Source organism: Rana temporaria, chromosome 12 (assembly GCF_905171775.1).
Source record: "Rana temporaria chromosome 12, aRanTem1.1, whole genome shotgun sequence".
Classification (NCBI taxonomy): domain Eukaryota; kingdom Metazoa; phylum Chordata; class Amphibia; order Anura; family Ranidae; genus Rana; species Rana temporaria.
This window is the reverse complement of record NC_053500.1, coordinates 112,594,132-112,600,131: the sequence shown is the minus strand read 5'-3', so window position 1 is coordinate 112,600,131 and position 6,000 is coordinate 112,594,132.

Below are 6,000 nucleotides of genomic sequence, written 5' to 3'. Positions count from 1 at the left end.
GGCCAGACATGTACGGTGAAAACGGTCCGGCGGACCGGTTTCATGGTACATGTTTGCCCGTGTGTACACAGCCTTAAAGCGGGGGTTCACCCTTAGAGGGCACTTTTCCCCCTTAGATTCCTGCTCGTTTTCTCTAGGGGAATCGGCAATTTGTTTTAAAATATGTGCAGTACTTACCCGTTTACGAGATGCATCCTCTCCGTCGCTTCCGGGTATGGGCTGCGGGAATGGGCGTTCCTTCTTGATTGACAGTCTTCCGAGAGGCTTCCGACGGTCGCATCCATCGCGTCACGATTTTCCGAAAGAAGCCGAACGTCGGTGCGCAGGCGCAGTATACAGCCGCACCGACGTTCGGCTTCTTTCGGCTACGAGTGACGCAATGGATGCGACCGTCGGAAGCCTGTCAATCAAGAAGGAACGCCCGCTCCCGAAGACCCATACCCGGAAGCGACGGAAGAAGATGCAGCTCGAAAACGGGTAAGTACGGATCATATTTTAATACAAATAGCCGATTCCCCTAGACCGAACGAGCAGGAATCTAAGGGGAGAAAAATTTTTTTTTTAGAAATGGGTGAACTCCCGCTTTAAAGGTGGAGTTAGCCTTTTACGTTGCAGCAGAGAACTAGGAATACATACCAGTGAACATTCTTAGGCCCCGTACACACGAGAGGATCGATCCGCTGAAATTGATCCGCGGATCAGTTTCAGCGGATAGATCCGCTGGTGTGTACGATCCAGCGGATATTTATCCGCGGATATATTTCGGGCCGACCGATTTCCAGCGGATAAAAATTTCTTAGCATGCTAAGAAATCTATCCGCTGGAATCGACTCCAGCGGATCGATCCGGTGGTCTGTACAGACTCACCGGATCGATCCGTCCGAACCCATCCCTCGCATGCGTCGTAATGATTCGACGCATGCGTGGATATCCTTATATGACAGCGTTGCACACGTCGCCGCGTCATCATCGCGGCGACGGCGCGACACGTCACCGCGGTGTGAATTCGGCGCGGATTTCGATCCGATGGTGAGTACACTCCAGCGGATCGAAATCCTCGGCATTAGATTCCAAACTCTGCTGTCAAACCTACAAACCTATAATTAGTTCCAGTCAAGGTAACTGGCACATTACTAATTCTGTAAAAAAAATTGTTCTGAGTATCTAAGCTCCAATGACCTCTGGTCACCAAAGCTGCAGATTTAAAAAAGATTGAAAACGTTTGAAATGACATTAACATATTAAAGCTTATATAAGATTTTAGTGATTGGGGTTGGATCTGCAGAATTTTCCCATGAAGGAGCTGGCATGGCTCTCATAGGCACGTCGAACAAATCTCACTGCAATACCCACACATACTTATACAAAGCTGAGTCTTTCTGCTCCTGTCGTCAGAAATTCCCCTCTTTCAATCCATCTGCAGACGTTGCCCCATACTATTCCTATCCCAGCAGGAGGGAGTGCAATGTAATAGAAATTACCAGTGCTCCCCGTTGCGTTGTTGTCAGTTATCACTTTGATAATGGTATTACTGCAGCAAGCAACATAGGTGGTTGGTGTCACATTGTGTTCCCTCCTGCAATTAAGGCTCAGGAGGGTGAACTGAGAAATATTATTGTTTTGTTGTAAATGGGGCGTATAGATGTTTAAGTACAAGACTGGTTTGTATGGACCTGTTCATATAAGGAATGGAAGGTCAGAAAAAAAAAAAAAAAGATACAGTCAATTAGATAAGTCTGGACCCATATTTAAGTCTTCATTTAAGAATTTACACTATATCGCTTATTACTATCTTTATTATTTTATTTTTATAATTTTTTTCCTTAATTTTTTTTCTATATCTTAACCACTTAAGCCCCGGCCCATTTTGTTGCTAATTGACCGGGCCACTTTTCGCGATTCTGCACTGCGTCGCTTTAACTGACAATTGCGCGGTCGTGCGACGTGGCTCCAAAACAAAATTGACGTCTTTTTTTCCCCAGAAATAGAGCTTTCTTTTGGTGGTATTTGATCACCTCTGCAGTTTTTATTTTTTGCTCTATAAACAAAAATAGAGCGACAATTTTTGAAAAAAATCTATATTTTTTACTTTTTGTTATAGTAAATATCCCCCAAAAATATATAAAAAAAAACAATTTTTTTTGGATGAAAACGGTCCATCAGGAGACTGGGGGAGTGGCCTAATGATGGCGGAGATGGCGGAGTAGAAGCAAGTTGACTCCAGAGCTCCTCTAAGCCCCCGCTTACCTCCGGATTTCAGTGAACATTTGAGTGATGCCCTATGGCCGGAAAAGGTGTACCTTACCCGCTTGGTTGGAGGGTGTAGTGGCGTGGTGGCTCCAGGGGTCCTAGCCTAAGAGGTGGACCGGGGATGAAGCAGGAGGAGAGATCCTCCAGACCCTCCAGAGTGCGCGTGCAGGCTGACATCCAGCAGTTCTTTCCCCAGACACGGGCGGCGGTGAATCGGATTCGCTCAGCTGAGTCACGTGGGAGTAAGGAAGCGTGCGCGCCGCCAGCGTCCTCGCCCACCCGCAGAGAGACGGCAGACCAAAGTGAGTCCCCCCCGGCCGGTGGTGCTACGGATAACGGAGCAGAAAGAGCAAAAGGGAGAGACTCCAGAGGCGTGTGTTTGGGGGAGAGGAGACAGCTTGAGATGGAAGCACAGCAGGGTCTGCAAGAGGGAGAACTGAGGTCTCTGAAAGAGGTGCTACAGACCTTACCAACGCGAGCTGATATACTGGCGCTCCCCACTCGCGCAGAGATGGAGGCGTTGGTGACACGAATGGAGGAGTCCCACCGGAGAGAGATGGAGTCGGTCCACGGGGAGATACAACATCTGACAGATAAGTTAACACATGTTGTTACTGAGGGGGGAATGTTGGAAAAGCGAGTAGCTAAATTAGAACAAATACAGAATACACATTCCCTTCAAGTCGATCTACTCCAGTTAAAGATAGAAGAGATGGAGGACAGAAGCAGACGTAAAAATTTGAGGTTCAGGGGGGTCCCCGAGACAGTGGGGTCTGAGTCGTTGCAGCAGTGCATAGTAGCAATATGTCAACAATTGGTGGGCCAGGGCCTCTCTCAACCCCTGGAATTTGAACGGCTACATAGAGCACTGGGCCCCCCCTCACTGAACCCCAATAAGCCAAGAGACGTGATTGGTTGCTTCTTGAACTTTTCACATAAAGAACTTGTGAGCCGGAAAGCTTGGGACGCAGGAGGGGTGGTGTATGAAGGGACTAGGATACAAATACTGCCAGACCTCTCCCGTGCTACTTTACAAAGGAGAGCCATGCTGCGTTTGGTTTTAGATAAGGTTAAACAAGCAGGTGGAACTTATCGTTGGGGGTACCCCATAGCAGTCATTATTAAAAAGAACGCACAGTCATTTCATCTACAACAGCCTATGGAGTTACCTGAGTTGTTTAGGTTTATGGAGATGGAGGAGATGGAGGTCCCAAACTGGCTACAACATCTGCCAAACCGAGCCTATAATAAAACAAACTTCACTGGGCCTAAGAGTCCAGTGAGAATGGAAAGGGACCAGGGAAGAGCCGTGCCTACACAGGATATTCATAGGACATAAGGTCCCTACACTATATAATGCGATGGACTTGCGACCACTAGAGGAAAGATGGACTATTACTGTTTTATTTTGATGGACTAAAGTCAGAGGAATGATGGGTTAAAACTTTGTCATGTTATCCCTTTGCCTTTTGGGGTTCAAACCTTTTTTTTTTTTTTTTTTTGTCTAAGCTGATAGGTCATAAGTTCAAGGTCTTCCTCACGGTATCCTGGTGGCACCCGAGCCATAGAGCCATACAGGGAGGGGTGGGTTTTTTCCACTCCCATTGGACCACTGGCCCCCCCGCGTGTCCCCCCCTCCCCTTTTTTTTTTTTTTTTTAGGGTTTTTTTTTTTTTTTTTTGTTCTCCCGTAGGTTAGCCTCTTTCTTGGGGGTTTTGTGGGGGTTTGGGCCTCTGTGGGGCCCCCCCACATGGCCCCCAGTAGTTCCACTGGTCTGTGGATGTCCGTGGACGGGGACAGCTTGAAGGAGCCCATGGGTGAGACCGATGGGCTCCGGGGCTGGTTCTAGGCCACAGCGGGTAGCTCCCCCCCCCCCCCCCCGTGCCTCCCTCGGAGGGGGAATTAGTGACACTATCACATAGGAAACACTGTTTTTCTTTTTTTTTTTTTTTTTTCTCTCTTTTTTTTTCTCTAGCTTTAGCTTTTGCGGATTAATGCTATGTTATAAGGCTTCACTTTTTTTTAGATGTGCTTATTGGGGAGCTCAGACCATATTAGGAGCTGAGTCTTCATTTATTAATAAGTCTCCCCCAAGGTATTTTTTTTTTTTTTTTGGGAGACCTTAAAGATGGGTGGTTTTTCCTTTTTTTTATAAGGTGATGATGTCCCTAGAGGATATACAATATTAAGAGTGATATGGAAGGAATATCACAAGTCTGTTACTACCAGAGTTTATGTGATACTCTGTTTTCTTTTTTTATTATAATTGTATTATATTTGCACTATAATTATCCTGGTCCCCTCGAACGAGGAGACGAGAATACAACACAGTAGACCCTAGAGGTCAAACACGTATAACATAAGTAATATTTAAGTTAATCACGAAGTGGGTGTGTAAACACTGAGAAGGAGGAGAGGAGGGACGGGAACCTCCTGAAATAGTTTGGGAACACTGTATAGTGCTCTGAATAATGATCTGTAGATGAGAGGGGGGTGGGCAAGTGGGCAGGATGTGGGAGGTCCTCACCGCTACCGAGGGGGGTGTACCCCCCCACTTCCCCATACCCCCTTCTCCCCCGGTGGATCTGGGGGGGGGGATGGGGGGCGGGGGGTGGGGGGGAAGAGGTGGCGAGAAGCGGAATATTGGGAGCTCAAGGAGGAGAGGAGAGTTGACCTGGGGAGGGGAGGGGGGGCGGGGGGGACGGGAGGGTTTAGGATGGGGGCTCTGGGGGCCCGGGAAAGGAGGGAGGGTAATGGGGCAGGAAGGAAATTGGGATGTTTCTATAGGGTATCAGTAAAATGGAGGGGCGGGGACGGAGTAGCTGGGAGTATAAAGTTTCACACGTCTGTATATATTTTTTTGGGGATTTGTTCTCTTTTTTTTTTCCTCTTTATATTCACACTACTGTTAAGTGGGAACAATTAGATAAATAGATACAGTACTCTGCCTAATTGGTCCAATCCCCGGAATAGGAAATATCCACTGACCAATTGGGGGTGGGGGTCATAAGTGGGTTCTTTCTCTAGGTGAGACATAAGGGGGGGGAGGTGGGAGGGAAGGGGAAGGGGGAAGTAGAGGGGGGTGAGTAGGTGTGGGATCCAGCCTAGAATACAAGGTTTTTTTTTTTTTTTTTTTTTTTGTGACCATTTCTCTCTGTGACCTTTACCTACCCCGCGCCACTAGAGCATTGAATTTTCTTGTCCACTGGGTGCCCAGATGGAGGGTATAAAAATTACATCTTTAAATGTCAGGGGACTTAACACCCCTGAGAAACGTAGGATGTTAGTGCGGGACATGAGGTCTATAGGAACAGACATCGGTTATATACAGGAGACGCACTTTAGAGCAGGTGGGCTCCCTATGCTACAAAATAAGTACTACCCATATGTGTATCATGCGGAAAACCAAGAAGCAAAATCTAAAGGGGTTTCCATCCTGATATCAAATAGGATCCCATGGATACTAGAAAAAATATATCAAGATCCAAAAGGGAGATATCTTTTTCTAAAGGGGTCAATAAGAGGGATTAAGGTGACTTTAGCTACAGTGTATTTACCAAACGTACAACAGGATGTATTCCTGAGGAAAACCCTGAGGGCCCTGATGGCAGTCTCGGAAGGTAAATTAATACTGGGAGGTGATTTTAATATCCCACTAAATCCAAAGATTGATTGCTCCCGGGGGACTTCATCTGTTGCAGATGGAATCAGACGGGGTGTGCTGGGTGGATTCTATGAGGCTCAACTAGTA